Source organism: Canis lupus, chromosome 11 (assembly GCF_003254725.2).
Source record: "Canis lupus dingo isolate Sandy chromosome 11, ASM325472v2, whole genome shotgun sequence".
Classification (NCBI taxonomy): domain Eukaryota; kingdom Metazoa; phylum Chordata; class Mammalia; order Carnivora; family Canidae; genus Canis; species Canis lupus.
Window position 1 is genome coordinate 34260457 of NC_064253.1, and position 17657 is coordinate 34278113.

General features: G+C 40.8%; 1 protein-coding gene and 1 long non-coding RNA gene across 8 annotated transcripts in view; one reads left to right on the top strand and one right to left on the bottom strand.

Moving 5' to 3' along the window:
* LOC118350354 (uncharacterized) overlaps positions 1-9803 on the top strand; it is a 48928-nt gene extending 39125 nt beyond the window's left edge. Inside the window, exon 2 of the long non-coding RNA XR_007413991.1 lies at positions 6906-9803. This is a non-coding gene — a long non-coding RNA (uncharacterized LOC118350354). The remainder of the gene's footprint in view (positions 1-6905) is intronic.
* Positions 1-17657, bottom strand: part of NFIB (nuclear factor I B) — a 436433-nt gene that overhangs the window by 274194 nt on the left and 144582 nt on the right. The window lies entirely within an intron of this gene.

The window sequence follows — 17657 nt, forward strand, 5'->3', positions numbered from 1 at the left end:
CTCCCTCTGCCTATGTCTCTGCCTCTCTCCCTCTTTGTGTCTCTCATGAATAAACAAAATCTAAAAAAAAAAAAAAAAAAAAAAAAGAATGTTGAAGAACTGCCCAACACAAGGAACTAAGTGGTTGGTCTTGGGTGGAGGGCTGGGTTGCGTCCTGCATATAGCTGGCGCTGGAGGCCTCCCCAGAGTCATCATCCATCCAGGCTTTGGAGTTGGGCTTTGGAAATTGGAACCGAGTAGGCTTGTTCCCTGTCTCAGCAGGAGGACCCCAAGGTCAGTGCAGCCCCAGGTCTCCAGGCAACACGGAGCCTCGGAGCCTCGGAAGTAACAACAGTGAGAGAGGAGTGGCTGGATTGCGATTTTCTGCCTGCAGTTTGTAAGCAAGACTCTTGCTTTGGAGAGAGTCAGCCCCAGGATTCTTGAGGGGTTCCCAGTTGGGCCAGGCTGGGAAGGTTGAGCTGCTAGAGGGAAACCATGCCTGTTGTGAAGCAGACCTGAGCGCTTAATTGTACGTGGACAACGCACTTCCATTTCATGGTGCATGCCATAGCAGTCGATGCTAATTTGGAAGGGGAAGTTCTGCCCCTGCTGAAAGGAATGTAGTCTTCCATGGGGAGAGTCATGGGGATATGACGGGGAGATCCTGTTTTTAAGGCTATGCACTGATTTATAGAAGCTCACTGAAATGTTACAGCGGAATGTTTGGTCAGGAGGTCTGCTCTTCTGGTTCTATTTCTGCCCAGTGCTGGCTAAGGGGAGAGTGTACATTTTAAAAGAAGTAATTTCTTATGCACGTTTCTGCACACTCCCGAAGGGGACTGAGTGAAAGACTGTTTGAGACACTGAATTTCTTGGAAGAAAGTTGCTATATAAATTAGTAGAGCTTTTTTTTTTTTTTTTTTTTTTCTCCCCATGGCAGGTTTGCAGGACACACCAAAGAACATTCCCCTCGTGCAAGAGAGAAAATGAAACTCTCTCCTGGTCTCTATCAGGAAAGCTAAAATTCCCCCCTTTCCTTCAAGTTTCCCAAACCTTGTGAAGATGATTTTCAGATCAAAGAGTAAGGTTTTATTTTTTTACTACTCTTTATAGTTTGTATGCAGAGAGTCCCTGAAGGAGCACTGTGATGGATAATTATTGTGGCCTACCGCTGGTGGACCAGGACTTAGGTATGGCAGGGAGAATTCATCCACACCGGCACAGTGCACCCCAAGTCAGCCCCTCCTTTCTCCTGACAGTGCCCTCCTCTTCTCTGAAGTATATGAGCAGGACTCCTTCGGGCTGAGACCCTCCCCAGATTCTTAATGGGTTTGGTGTAGTGACCCCATATTTAAAAGGATCAAAATTCTATATGTAGTATTTCTGATCTGATTCCTAAACAAAAGCCCCCTTAAACAGGTGGAAAATAAGAAACCTTTCTGGGGTGCCTGGGTGGCTCAGTCGTTGAGCATCTGCCTTTGGCTCAGGGTGTGTTCCTGAGGATCCCGAATTGAGTCCTACATGGGGCTCCCCACAGGAGAGCCCCCTCTGCCTATGTCTCTGCTGATCTATGTCTCACATGAATAAATAAATAAAATCTTAAAAGGAAAAGAAAACTTGCTAAACATTTTAACTCAGAAGACCATTAATTTCAGAGAAATTAAATTTATGTCCACATAAAGACTTGTCCACAGATGTTCATAGCAGCCTTATTCATAATAGCCAAAAAGGGGAAACCATCCAAATGCCTATCAATTGATGAATGATTAAACGAAAATGTGGTATATCCACATGATGGAATACTACTTGGCAATAAAGATATGGCATGAAATATTGCTAAATGCTACGTTGATGAACCTTAAAACATTATGCTAAGTGAAAGAAGCCAGTCACAAAGGAATGTGCATTGTATAATTTCATTCATATGAAATTCCTAGAATAGACAAATCTACAGACCCAGAAAATAGACTTGTGGTTGCTGAGGGCTGGTCGGGGGGAGGGCGGAGGGCAGAGTGCAGGCAATGGAAGATGCAGCACTATGGTAGTTTCTTTTTAGAGTGACGAAAATGTTCTAAAATTAATTGTGGTGGAGAATGAACAACTCTGAGGATGGATCAAAAAACACTGAATTTTGTACTTTAAATGGTGAATTGCAGTGTGCAAAGTATATCTCAGTAAAGTTGTTAATTTTTTTAAAGAAATGATACTTTTTATTTATTTTTTATTTTTTATTTTTTTAATTTATTTTTTATTGGTGTTCAATTTACCAACATACAGAATAACCCCCAGTGCCCGTCACCCATTCACTCCTACCCCTGTCCTCCTCCCCTTCTACCACCCCTAGTTCGTTTCCCAGAGTTAGCAGTCTTTACGTTCTGTCTCCCTTTCTGATATTTCCCACACATTTCTTCTCCCTTCCCTTATATTCCCTTTCACTATTATTTATATTCCCCAAATGAATGAGAACATATAATGTTTGTCCTTCTCCGACTGACTTACTTCACTCAGCAAGAAATGATACTTTTTAAAAGACTATTCATTTATGTCTCTTTTCCTGAGGTTGATCACCTCAGGACACGTTTCTAGGCTGAGGAACAGCTTTTTATGAACTGAGTGAAATGACAATGTGAAAAATGGTGATTTTCCCTCACGTAGAGATCTGACTTGCAGATCCATGTGTAGCTACAATACTTGTACCTGTAACTACTTTGAACTTTGCTGAAAATTTTTTCTTTAGCTTGGAATCATTAAAATATATTTAAACAATACTAAAGTGACTGCCGGGGCAGCCCGGTGGCTCAGCCGAGCATCATGATCCTGGAGACCCAGGATCAAGTCCCACGTCGGGCTCCCTGCATGGAGCCTGCTTCTCCCTCTGCCTGTGTCTCTGCCTTTCTCTCTCTCTGTGTCTCTCATGATTAAATAAATAAAATCTTAAAAAAAAATAAATAAAGTGACTGTCGTTTTGTCTTCCTAATACTCCTTTCCCCTCCTTTAAGTAATAGCACCCCAACTTTCTCTTAAGGAAACATCCACCTCATTTTTAGTTCATGTGGTTTGAATATTGCTGACCCTACATAGGCCTCAGGCTCTATGAGTCAGGCCTGATTAATCAGCACATTTTATCCAGCGGCATGTTGGAGCTGCCTCATACCAGCTTATTCGAACCAACTGGTAAATTTTTAGGAATTTTGTGAGCACGTTGTTCAATGTGATCACTATTAAAATTTAAGTATATACATTTATAATTAAAGTATATTTAATATAGAGTTATTAGGCACTCAAAACTCACTTCCTAATTATTTGAATATATTTTATGATCATTTATGCTCTGGAGGTTACTTATATCTATCGAATCTACATGATTTAAGTGTGCCACTGTGCATCTCCTCCCAGCTCTGTATTCAATGACTTCCTGTTGGCAGCTTGAAATTGATCATTAGCAGTATTAATACCACACAACTATGTAAATGCTGTATATCATGGCTTCTCCTTTGCTGCAAGGAGATTGTTAATCATTTACCAGCTGTAGTGGGTTAAATAGTGCCACCCCTCCCAACCCCCACAACCCCCCACCCCTACCAAAGATGTTTGTTGTCCAAATGCCTGGTATTTGTGAGTATGATTTTGTTTGGGAAAAGGATCTTTGCAGCTGCGTTTAAGTTAAGGCTCTTGAGATGAGATCATCCTGGATTATCCCAGTGAGCCCTCAATACAATCATGTGTGTCCTTAGAAGAGGCAGAGGGAGTTTGACACAGATACACAGAGGAGACACACAGATAAGACAAGGAGTCAGGGAGATCAGAGAGATTGATTGAAGGGATCCAGCCACAAGCCAAGGAATGCCTGGAGCTACCAGAAGTTGGAAGAGGCAAGAAACAGAATCTCCCCTGGAGCCTCTAGAGGGAGCACAGCCCTGATGACGCATTGACTGGATCTCTGGTCTCTAAAAATATGAAAGAATATATTTCTGCGAGTAAGCCATCCTTCCTGTGGTAATTTGTGATGGCGGCCACAGAAAACTAACATACCCACACACCACTGGATTACTATTGTAAGGTCAGGGATGGACATGTCACCCTAGTTAGGACAATGGGAGGTCAGCTTCTATTGTCAAAGAAATCATCTCCTTCTACCAGGGTTTACTGAATGGTGCCGTTTTTGCCACCACATTGGCCTAAGAATGAAAACAACACAGAAAGTCATCAATTTGGGACCTAGGGAGAGACATTCTGGACAATGTTTGGAAGCTGGATCTAGTCTACTACTGGAATTCTCTATTACAGAAATTAATTTATTTCCTTTTTAACAAGTTCCAAACCAATGTACGCCTGTGAAGTTTAAGAGAACATTTGAAAGGGTTCATTTGCACAGATGGGGTTGTAAATACCTACAATGGCTATCATTTGATCAGTTACTATTGAAATCAGGCATAATAACAAAGATAATTAGGGAAACATATATCAGTGAACAATCTGAGATCTACCTGAATTTAATCATGTTGATTTGTCCCAGAAACAAATCAACGTGCAAACAAACATTTATTGCACCCAACCATGTTTAAAGCATTCTATTCAGCACAGATATCCATACATTTAAGAGCTTAGAACTTATTTGCCAGTAAGGAGTTTAGGATAGCTCACATTACTGAGATCACCAGCAGTACTAACTTTTCATTACAATAGTTCATATTTTTCTGGACAGTACTACATTCATATAGTTACATTATTTTTCCTAAAGAGAATTTATTTAATGCATGATTAAAATATTTTAAGTTCTTTATGAGATTACACTTAAATACATTCACAGATCATAAAAAAACTTGGCAAATTGAATGGTTTGAGGAAAATAGTCTTCTAGTGATTTTCTTTCTTTCTTTCTTTCTTTCTTTCTTTCTTTCTTTCTTTCTTTCTTTCTTTCTTTTTTTAAGATTTTATTTATTTATTTGACAGAGAGAGAGAGAGAGAACAGGAGCCAGGGGGACAAGAAGAGGGAGAAGCAGACTCCCCACTGAGCAGGGAGCCCTATGCAGAGCTTAATCCAAGAATCCTGTGATCATAACCTGAGCCAAAGGCAGATGCTTAACCAACTGAGCCACCCAGGCACCCCTCTTCTCGTAATTTCCAATGATACTGTGCCTTTGGTAATTTTGTACTTCCTTTTTTTTTTTTTTTTTTGATAATTTTGTACTTCTTAGGAATTTTTATTTTCCATTATCTTAGTAATTTGTTAGCATCGATAGGAACATTTCTGAAAGGAGGGTGTCACAGGAAGTCCCAGAGATAGACATACTATGTTGAATATTTTTAAAATAAAAGGAAAATCCTTTAACATCTAGCATTTCAACCTGATTTTTTCAGCTTAGGAGATTTAAAATTAGTATTGCCCCATAATTCTATTTCTTTCCTATACCTTTCAAATAGCTTTTGTTTTGTTTTGTTTTGTTTTTTTGATGAGCACATTTTTCATTCTGGATGAATTTTCAGTCCACTTTTTTTTTTAATTTTGCGTTTTTTTTTTTTTTTAAGGTTTTATTTACTTATTCATGAGAGACATAGAAAGAGAGAGAGAGAGGCAGAGACACAGGCAGAGGAAGAAGCAGGCTCCATGCAGGGAGCCTGACACGGGACTCGATTAGGGGACTCCAGGATCACACCCTGGGACGAAGGCAGGGGCTAAACCGCTGAGCCACCCAGGGAATGATTCCCCCCAGTCCACTTTTTAAGTCTAATTAAACTCACCTAAGTTTAACTCAGGTAGTATTTGGGGTTAGTTTCTTGTTTAAAAAAATTCTTTTCTTTTTTCTTTCTTTTCTTTTCTTTTCTTTTCTTTTTTTTCTTTTCTTTTCTTTTTTTCTTTCTTTCTTTCTTTCTTTCTTTCTTTCTTTCTTTCTTTCTCTCTTCTTTCTTTTCTTTCTTTCTTTCTTTCTTTCTTTCTTTCTTTCTTTCTTTCTTTCTTTCTTTCTTCTTTCTTTCTATTTATTTGTCTTGAGGCAGGAGGGAGAAGTGGGCCTTAGAGCCCATTACTAATAATGATGATTACATCAATAAACTAATGCCCACTTATCTTGATTTAAAATAGAATGAATCTTCAAATGCAAATATCCGAATATTATATTAATGTTAAGCACTTTATATTGGCGAATGGCATTACTTATTAAAGAAAGAATTGTTCTGAGTATTTTCAAGGCAAACAACAACCAAAACCATAAACTGCCAAACACATAAAGAACAAGCAAGCAAACCACACATATACAAGCACACACATGTGAGGCATAGGCAATAAGAGAGTTCACTAGGCCATACAGTGGATATTAATCAATCGATAATAAATCAAGTCTGTTCTCCTTCTAGTCTAGAACAATCCTCTTTGCTACAAAAAGTAGCCCTCAAAATCTTTTGGTTGATTACCATCATTATCAATATGGACTTCAAGGAAAATGTGAACAAAATAACCCAAAAAACTTAGCTTTCAGATTCCCCATTTTTATATCCCCACAAAAGCCTAACATAAAAACTGGGAACAAATCAAGTTCACCAAAGACAGGTAAACAGACCTAAAATAAGTGTTTAGGAAGTCACTTTCTATTAACAAAAGTAGCCTTTCAAAATTACTCTTTCTTGATAATGCTGGCTAAGGAGAACCCAAGCAAGTTAGGTTTTTTCCTAAGGCTACAAAGAAACTCACCACCAAAGTTGAAATACAAGGAACCGGAAAAAATCAGTGATTTGTTCCCTGATGGCAACTTTATGCCGGAGACACAAGAGTTTCTTTACACTAAATCGTTTTCTTCATGTGGAAAACACTGATAGAAATCTAGGTGAATGAATATAATTAAGTACTTATGTGGCTTCAACTCTAAACTGCTTTTTTTTTTCTTTTTCTTTTTCTTTTTTTTTAATCAAACACCTCAACATTTGCCCAGTAACCAGAAGAAAAGAACAGCCTTCTAAGAGTGAGGCCCTCAAGACATTTCCAAACTGCCTGGACAAAGGCTTGGAGTGACTACAATAGTGAACCATCCTGCCTTGGACCCGAATCTAGATTAATGACCTAATACATCTTTTCCAACTCTGACTGCCATGGTTTTATGAGCATCAAGAACTGGGTGTCTGCCATTGTCAACAAGTAGAACTTCTTCAGGGCTTGAACATCCATAGAAGCTCAAGTACCCCCCAAAACAGAGATCGCAGAGTCTCCCAGGGCTCTGGGTGTGACCTCTAGCTTTCACCTGTGACACAAACTACTCTTTGGCAGGATAGTCCTTAAAGGAAAGGAAGTGTGCCTGTACCCTCCTCTGTTATCTCCATTTAAGAACTCTGAGTCAGAGCAGGGCAGATCTCTGAGAAGCCAATTAAGCTTAGCTTAAGGGCCTGTCCTTTTCAGGGGCCCCTTCAGAAGTGCTGTACCTAATTTTGTATTTGCAATTTTGCATTCTTCTTAACAAAGAGTCCCCTTAATTGTATAAGCTATAGCTGCCCATCCCCCTCACCCCCACTCACTGCCCCCCCACCCAGTGCCATAATAGGAATCTGCCCCTGAGCTAGGTTGATTGCACCAAATCTTAGTTTGATAAAAGTGTAAAAATTAAACACAAACTCCCTTCATCTTTTTTTTTTATAAGTTTATTTATTTATTTATTTATGATAGCCACACGGAGAGAAAGAGAGAGGCAGAGACACAGGCAGAGGGAGAAACAGGCTCCATGCACCAGGAGCCCAACGTGGGATTCGATCCCAGGTCTCCAGGATCGCGCCCTGGGCCAAAGGCAGGCGCTAAACCGCTGTGCCACCCAGGGATCCCTCTTCATCTTTTATGCCATCCCACTCCTTACCCCACCTCTGGCAAGTCACGGTTAAAGTGACCTCTTAGAGTCTCGGGTCCTCAGTTGTCCTCTCAACTACAGCAGTGCTTCAAACACTGGTTGCATTTTAAATTTATTCTCCTTAACTCCACTTTAAAAGCATATTTCATTGTGGGTTAATTATTACAATGGCTTGTAGACTTGAAACGTCAGAAGAATTTCCATGAGTGGCCCCTCCTGGGTTAAGCAGCATCCCTGCTCCAATTTCAGTGAAGTTTTGTTTTCCAGTAAAGTTAATGGGTTTGGACTAGCCTTCTACACTTTTGTAACGGGGTTCTCCAGGGACCAAGCTGCAGAAACATGTATTTTTTCTGATTACAAAAGTAATGGCCTATCTATGTAAATATATATACACACACATATAAATAACTTAAAACATGGTAGTAATATATAACATTGAAAGTGAAAATCTTCCATAATCCCACACAGCTGAGAAAACCAGTTAACGTTTTTTTTTTTCAAGGCATATATTAAAATTTCATTTATTATTTTACAAAAGATGGGATTATAGTTCAACTTTGAAGCATGCTACTTTCCACCTAGCAATAGGTCTTAGACATCTTTCCATGCCGGTCTGACAAAAGTGATCTTTTTAAAATCTTCTTTTTAATGGCTCCATGGTATTGTACTGGATGGCCAAACCATACTATCTTTAACCAATTGCCTGTTAATGGACGTTTGGGTTCTTTCCAGTTTTCCCTCTACCAAATATTCTTGCAAACAGCATTTTACACTTACATCTTTGAGCCGTCGTAGGAGTATTTCTCTATGATGAATTCCCAGAAGGTGAATTATTATTGGGTCAGAGGGTATGAGCATTTCATTTTTAACAGCTCTTGCCAAATTGCCCTCCAATAATTTTATACCGATTTACACCTTCAACCACACTGTAAGAAGGAGCCTGTTTCCCCATCCCCCTTAGCAACACTAAAACCATGCAATTTAGGGATGTCTGATGTGAGTTAGGAGTTAAGAGGTTCAGCCTGTGGAGTTTTTTGCCTTTGTGAAAAGCTAACAAAGACATCAAAAGTCTCCCCCTTTCCTTGGTGAACCCCCTGCTCCGAGTGAGCCAATACCCAGACAGACATCTAGCTAATGTGAGAGGTAAAAATTCTAACACCTAATGCTTGTATCTAGCTGGATTTTGTCAGAGATAATTTGAGTGTATAAGCAAATGTGTTAGTTATAGAATACTTAATAACTTAATTATTCAAGAAATATAAATCGGTCCTGACCTTAGCACTGCTGTTTTAGTGTAAACAACACATTTAATCTTAGAGCATCAGTATGTTTACATGTGCAAAGTTCCTTGATTTCATCTTTACGTTTATTGGTGCAGAGTAATTTGAAAAATCTATTCTTTAAAGATAGTGAAAGGTGGCTTTGATTCAGCCAATTAAAGAAGAGCAAGTTTTGCCAATATCCAGGCTTCAGGAACTTGTTTTGAGGATTGCTATGGTTTACAACCCTCAGAATTAGGATCATTGGGTATCAGACAGGAAAAAACCTTTAGGGGTTATCCAGTCAAAAGATTTTGAAACTCTGCTCCACAAAGCCTTGGGGTTGCTTCAGGGAGACAGAAGGGGTTGGTGGAAGATGAGGCAGCCCATGGTTAAAGGTTCATGGTATTCCAAACCTAATTGCACCACAAGACCCTGCTTTGATCTGCTTCATATGGTGAGTTATATAGTATGCTATCTGGAGCAAGTTGATCTCTTATTTTCCTCTTCTGTAAAACAGAGACGATAACGGTGTCTATTTAAGAGTAGTGAGAATTAAATCAAGTAATACTATACATGTATAGGGCTTAGCCCAGTGCCCCGCACATGCCAACGACTCAAGAAATGTTTGCTAATCTATTATTTAAGATTTTCCTTTGAAAAAGGATTCCGTTGCTTACGTTTCAAAATGACCTGTTTGCTTTTGCATCTATAAAATAAAGTGATTACTTTGAATGGAGTAGTTTTAGTTTCGATTTCTTTTCTGCTTCCCCATCCAATGATCTTACTCTCAGATTCCAGGACACTTTCTGGAGATGCTGAGGGTTCTGAGGGTAACTGGCCTCCCACGCACCAGGTGGCACCACTTGAAGCCCAGCTGGCTGAAATCATGGCTCCTCTATCTGCCTTGCTCTTGATTTATGAAAGAAATATGACCTTGTGAAGAAAAGCTTTCCTTGCCCAGTGGGAGAATTCCCCCCACCCTCTCCACCCCAGGCTCACCCTGGGAATTGAACATGAAAGCTGCAAAATGTTAGAATCATTACCTAGTTGCCATCTCTTCCATGATTATGAGGACAATTGAAAGGAGTTCAGAAATGGACACTCAAACCCTCTAAAACTGGCTGAATTTTCTATTCTTGGCCAGACACTTTTAAAAGGAAGAACTCACCCAACATACACCCTTATCAATCCTTTTCTTAGGAAAGCTTTGTGTTTGTCTTTGTGTTAGGGGAAGTTTTCAAGTTTTCCTAATGAATCACAGACGTGAGGCAGGAGGGGGAGAGCTTCAAGCATTTTCCTTTCTGAATGTCTAACATGAGACCAAAAATCAGGGAGTGAGGAGCAAAACCTTATAAACTGTGTATCTTTTCTATCCAAGAACTCTTTCCATGCCAGTTGCTGCTGCTGTCTGAGAGCCAGACTTGGGTTTGGGGAGGGGTTTCTCTGTGTCAAGGCCATTCAGGGTCTGTGGTAGACTTAGGAACAAGTAGACGTAAAAGCTATAGAATTAAGAGTTGAAAACAGCATTTAATGAAACCCCTCCCTCCAGACGCTCTTGATCAAAGTCTATCCTTGCACTAAGACAATTGATCTACAGTTGCATACATAAAATTTTGGCAACGCTCTGTCCTCATTGCTTTCAACAGAGGCTTTAGACCTCTGAGACTGGGCATTGTCCCAGAATTGAGATCCAGTTGCATTACGCATACCAGAAGACACACCACCACAGCCGAGGCCCGTGCAACCACTTTCTTTTAACCTTGCGTCTGTGAAAAATTACTTTCCAAAAAAATAAGTGAAACCCGATGTCTTCTCCGGGTGGTTATTCTTGCGCCTATGAAGTCAATAAAACTCTCCAGATTTATTAGACAGCCCTGCTGCGGAAGACAAGACCACTTCCTATTCCCTAGCAGAAATGTGTGCCTTTCCTTTCTGTAACCTTCTGACCACAGATTTTCATTCTGCCTGTTTCTTTTATTTTTCTCAGAAAACTGGTCAGAACTCTGTAAGATAAGTGGCTTGGCCTGCACTAAAATCCCAATTTCTGGCCTCCAAGAGTGACAAAATGAGCACATTTCAGGCTTTTCTAGCTTTTCTTGTTTACCTTCCATTTTCAAGAGGCCGTCTTCTCTTCACACCAGAAGTAGGAAAGTTTGGTCGGCTCTCCTGCCACCACATGAAGCATGAAATGTAGCACCTACCAATGAGTTAGACTCCTGTGAGAGCCTACCAAGCAGAGGCTGATGACCATGAAGATGACCATTGGATTCAGTTCCATCTAATACCACAGTATTTATTGAGCTCCTACTGTACACACGAGGGCTTTCCTGCCTATGAAGATACAAAGATATAGAGGATGATGTGCCTCCTTTTGAGGGGGAAATAAACATGTCAACGAGTAAAGAGTCTTAGTGTGAGAGATTCTGCAATAAACAGAATGTTGTGGGATGCAAAAACTAGAATGTGGAAAGGTACTGGAAGGCTTCTCAGAGAGGAGGAGTCTTGGACTCTGTGTTTAAAGATGACTAGGTGTTCATCAGGTGAACTTGGGGAGGGCCATCCCAAGCAGAGGGACCAACGAGCACCGAGAATCAGAGGTGTGAAATAGCAGGGCATATTTGTGACCTAAGGAGTTCTGTGTATTAGGAATTGAAGACCAAAATGTTGAAGGCAACATGTGTTATTCCATAAATGTGGGTGTATTTTGTGGTGATGAGGAGCTACTGGATGGGTTATAGGCTTGGAGTAATTGTGGTAGCGGGAGTGAGGAGCTGGGGGACAAGTGACCAGGTGCTATCCCAGGGAGACATGAAGACAGCCTAGACTGGGCCAGTCTGAGTAAAGAGGATGATTCAGAGCCAGAGCAAAGAGGAAGACCTGAAAAGGGAATAGGGCAGTGAAGACTCTCACTCCAGAATGGCTTCTAAGCAGCTGTAGTCCATTATTTAAGAGGGCAAATCACCTCCAAAATGCTTTTATTTATTTATTTTTAAAGATTTTATGCATGCATCCATGAGAGACACACACACACAGGCAGAGACACAGGCAGAGGGAGCAGCAGGCTCCCCGTGGGGACCCTGACATGGGGCTTGATCCCAGGACCCCGGGATCATGACCTGAGCCAAAGGCAGATGCTTCACCACTGAGTCACCCAAGCGCCCCTCCAAGATGCTTTTAATTTTAAGCTTCTGATGCACTAAGTCTTTCTTTCCTACCTATTTCCAGAAATGGTTTGAGGTAAGATATGATTTTGTACCCAGAGCCAGGGCCATCCTGTATGATTGTGTGGCCTTTGGCCAATCTAGGAGTTATTGAGGAGCATTTGTAGGACGTTATCCCTGGGTGCAGTCATTCTGAATATCATTAAAATAAATTTATACCAGTGCTATCTTGACTAGTTTCAGTTTTGATTATCTTCATGTTAATATGCCATATATCTTAACTTAACTGGCATTTCCTTGGATGATAACTTCCAGTTCAATTACTCATATTTTCAGATGTTAAGAGACAAGGCACTCTTGCCTACATCACTCATCTGACAAAGGAAAGATGAAGTGCAGCATTTTGGGAGTCCGATATCTCTTGGTTTGTTCCCCATCAACTTGGGCAAGGCACCTAAGCTTCGTTTCTCCAATTGCATACTGGAACAACATTAATACCTACCGCATGGTTTTGGGGTAAGCATTAGAGCTAATGACTAGAAAGTTCTTGGTACACAGTAAGTGACAGGTTCATCGTACTCTCTATGTGTCATGACTGCTTGACAGTAGTGTCTCATTGCCATCTTCCAGTTTTACAAAAAAGATCACTTAAGCTCTTTTATTTTTTGAGGGTAAGATTTATTTATCATTATATTCCCAGTCTTCAGAACAGTCTGCTTCAAAGCTTGTGTCTTGCTAATAGGGATTAAATAATGACTTGTCCAAAGTCAAACATCTCATAAATAGCATGATCAAGATTCAGATCTATGTCTACATGATTCTAAGCCCCATGCACTTTTAATGATCTCCCAAGTTCTTTTTTTTTTCCCCCCTTTTTCTCCAAAAGAAAATAACGTGGATGAAGTGCTGCTTTTTGCCTTCTTTTATTCCTGGTTTTTAAATTATTTAATTATCATAAGTTGGGGGTCTTTGTGTAAGCAGTTTCCATCTATATCACTTAAAGGTCAATTTCAGAGTATTTCTACATGGAGTCAAGCTCTTGACTGATCATCCTCCTTCTTGAGCCCCAGTTCCAGGGGCTTTCTTGGTGAGGTTTATCTACCAGAGTCTTCTATTTTTTTAAACACATAAAACTTTATTGAGTGTTGAAAATGTCACAGGGGATCAGAGTCTTCTGAAGGCACTTCAGCTTTAGTGTCTCCAAGCTCAACCTCATCAATCAGAATGTACCTCTCCTTTCTCCCACTTCCATTCTCCAAAAGCCCTGCTTCCCCTAGAGCCTGATAGATGGCATTTTTATCGACCCAGACACGTTAAAAATGTTGAATTCAGGGGTGCCTGAATTCAGCCCAGTAGGTTAAGCGTCTGCCTTCAGCTCAGGCTATGATCCCAGAGTCCCAGGAGCAAGCCCCACATGGGGCTCTCTACTCAGTGAGAAGTCTGCTTCTCCCTCTGCCCTTCACCCTGCTTGTGCTCTCTTTCACTCGCTCTTGCTCTCAAAGAAATCAATAAAATCTTAAAAAGAAAAAAAAAAAGATGCTGGTGAACCTGGGTGGCTCAGTGGTTGAGCATCTATCTTAGGCTCAGGTCGTGACTCGGGGTCCTGGGATCCAGTCCCACATCAGGCTCTCTGTAGGGAGTCTGTTTCTCCCTCTGCCTGTGTCTCTGCCTCTCTCATGAATAAATAAATAAAATCTTTAAAAAAAGAGAGAGAGATACTGAATTCAGTCTTTATTCCTACCATTTTCCTTATCCAACTGGTCACCAAGCTTTATTGTTTCCACCCCAAATAAAAAAGGTCTTCAAATCTGGTTTTTCTTTTTCACCTCAGCTGCTACTCTTTTTTTTTTTTTTAATTTTATTTATTTATGAGAGACACAGAGAGAGAGAGAGAGAGAGAGAGAGGCAGAGACACAGGCAGAGGGAGAAGCAGGCTCCATGCAGGGAGCCCGACGTGGGACTCTATCCCAGGTCTCCAGGATCAGGCCCTGGGCTGAAGGCGACGCTAAACCGCTGAGCCACCCAGGCTGTCCTCAGCTGCTACTCTTAATCAGTACTTCACCCTCATTTGCCTGAGGAGTGAGGAGCATTCTAGTTGACCTTCTTACCTTCCCTCACCAGGCTTTTGATGGCAAAATTCTCTTCCTATGACACAAGCAGATCAGACGCTCTCCTGCTCTAAGACCTTTGGCAGTGCTCCTTCACCTCCGGTGTAAGAGGCTATGCTCCTGACTACGTAATAGTATATTTAAAACCAAGACCAGTCAGATTTTCCCGCCACTCTCCTCATGTGTCCTTGGTTTTAGGTGTACTACACACTCCTTATTCCCCAAACACCCAACGCATGTTAGGACTTTGTGCCTCTCTTCCAGCTGCTTCTTCTGCCTATAATGACCTTCTCCTCCTTTTTGTTCTTGAAAATTTCTGCTCATTCCATCAGGATCCATCCAACATCACATCCAAGGTGAGGCCCTCTCAACCTCTCCATGTGACTCAAGGAAAGTTCATGACTTCTCCCCTGCTTTCATCCTAGCACTGCCATCACTTTTATTTTAAAAGTGTTTTTTTTTTTTTTTTTTAGTTCTTTATGTATTAATGGTCCATGGAGTCTCAAGGTCAACGGCTACTTAATCCATTAATATAGCCCCAATCCCAACACTAAGGTAGTTCAGTTTTTTTCTTTTCTTTTAAAAATTTACTTATTTATGAGACAGAGACAGAGAGAGAAAGAGTGCACGTGGATGTAGGGGGAGGGGCAGAGCAAGAGACTTGCAGCAGACTCCTCACTGAGTGCAGAGTGCATGGTGGGGCTCGATCTCAGGACCCTCAAGATCATGGCCTGAGCAGAAACCACAAGTGGGACACTTATCCAATAGAGCCACCCAGACACCTTAGCTTTTTTCTATTTAAGGAAAAAGGACACATAGCTTTTTTGAAAATTAAGTGAATAACAATTTAAGTGGTAGGAGGGAAGTAAATCATATAGAAGATGGGATAATATCAGATGTTTGGAATTTGGGTCTAGCCTGTAGCAGGTCCTGAATAAATGTGAGTTAATCCATGAACAAATCTATTTTTTTGAGTTTCTCTATTCTTTTTGCTTTTTATTAATTTTTAAAGATTTTAAGTCCAGTATAGTTAACATACAGTGTTATGTTAGTTTCAGGTGCACACTATAGTGATTCAGCAACTCCATACATTACCTGGTGCTCATCTTGATAAGTGTATGAACAAATGTATTTTATAAATACTTGACTTCACTCTGGGCACAGCCTTGTTTAATAGCAATGGTAAAGAATAGCTATGAAGGAGCATATTGGTCTCAGGATCATATGAAATCAGAGATCCATTAAACTTAGGTGACCCCTAACAGTGGAGTCTCTTCAGACTTGGATGCTTTCTTACCCTGTCAGGGGTCACGCTCACCACAGGGCTGTTTTAAAACCCTGCTCGGAGTTCTGTTGATGTCTTTGTTTAAAAGTGATTTCCAAGCAGCCAGAGGACCAGCCTTTTCTCGCAGTTGTGCAAGGCTCTTAGCTCTGGAACTTCTGCCTTTGTTTCCATCTTTATGTGTCAGACGTGGAGATGAGCTGTCACTTTGCTGTTGCAGGGGCAAACCCTAATGTAAACAGCTGTAATCCTAAACTCATCTCATAAGAGGTTATGCAATTTACAGATCTTTCTTGAACGGTATTCCATGCTATAGTGAACATGTTTTAAAGAAAGACAGCTCTTACTGGATGGAAAGGCAGGGACTCTAGGTTCTAGATCCAACACTCGAATATTCACTTAAACACTAGCCCTCTCCTCTATACCAGAAATGGTAAAGTTCACAAATTTGGAGCACCTAGACCAGATCTGGACCACAAAAGCACATTGTTTACCCCTTACAGTGTTTGAATGAGGTGACAATTGGGAGATTTTATATAATGACACAGGGTTTTATTTTCTCTTGAGAAATCAGAAGAGCTGGCTGCACAGATCCCACATTTCTACTCAGTTTGTAGTTGCTGCCCCCTTTAACAGAGCATGGGCTCCCCAGGGTCCTGATGACCTTACCATGTTCTAATGCCATTTCAACTGTCCTACCAGTTACTATTTGTCACTGTACTTGTACTCAAGGGTGATATTGAAAGTATTTCATTACTAAGGCCTGGGGACTGACCTATCAGAAGAGACAGCTTTGTGCTGGAATGACATCCTGGGGGTGCCTTGCTCTTGCCAGCTGCTGGATGGTGGGGGAGATCTGAGAATTCCCAGAGAGAGGGCAGATACCCACGGATGGGCATCACTTAGTGGGCTGAGAGCAGTCTCTATGCATCTGTTGTAAGGATGGTACTAGCCTCAGGTGCAAACCACCTCAACACAAGCCCTGCTTGAACTGTACTTTTCTCATAGCAGAGACATCTATTCCTGCACCCATATCTCTTATTGAAAACAAGAAATGAAAGAAAACTCAAGAGAAAAGGCAGGACAATTGTGCTTGCCCTCGGTTGCTTTGTTCATTTAGCAACTGGAGGCTCTGGCATCTGAGTTTGTTTTCCTGGTACTAACCAATCTATAAACTCTTTTCCAGCCTACGCATAAGGAGCCTCTAATTTTATCCATTTCATAATGGGAGTGAAAATTTTGCAAATCATCATGAAGAATTTTGCAAATCATTGTACAGAATTTATATAAGATCTAAAACGCTATTGGAAATAATAAATCACCAATAAATTATCTCCATTTAATGACTGGGTTTTTCAATCTTAAAAGCACTCTGATGCTCTTTTTTTTCTTTTTTAATTTAGCCATGAGTATTTTTCAAATGGAATTAATGACCAAAAGCTAGCCTCATTCTCTAATTACAGTAAGAGACACTAGACAGGAGTTGTTCCAGACACTGACCCATCTTGGCTCAGGGAGAGGCTCTGGGCAGTTTTACTATGTGCTGGCTTAGTACCTGGGGCCAGGAAACATCTGTTATAACATGCAGTCCAGCGGGTGCTCTGCTTAATTATAAAATGGCATTGCAGTGTCCCTTGGAGTTGGCTGGCCTTAGTTTCTAACGCTCTATTATCAAGCAAAATGAAATTCTTGATGTTCTGTTAACTGAATATCCAACCCAAGTGTTGAAATGCTTTGAGGAGGGTGAAAAAGTTAAACCTTTGCCCCCTGGAAAAGTGTGGGGAAAGACAAAACAAAGAAACGCTTCCTACTTTAGGACCACGTGTAGTTTCTATAGGGAATGGGGGAGCCGATACAGGAATCACTCACACTTCTAGAATGAACTGTTTATACAGTACTTCCTCCTCTTCACTCCAGGGATCCTGTTTGGAAGGTCAGGGACTATGACAATTGAGAAGCAAAGAGAAAACTGGAGAAGAGTGGAGGAATGCTTGGAACACCAAAAGGCTCGTTCACCTTGAGTAAGAGGACAGACACAT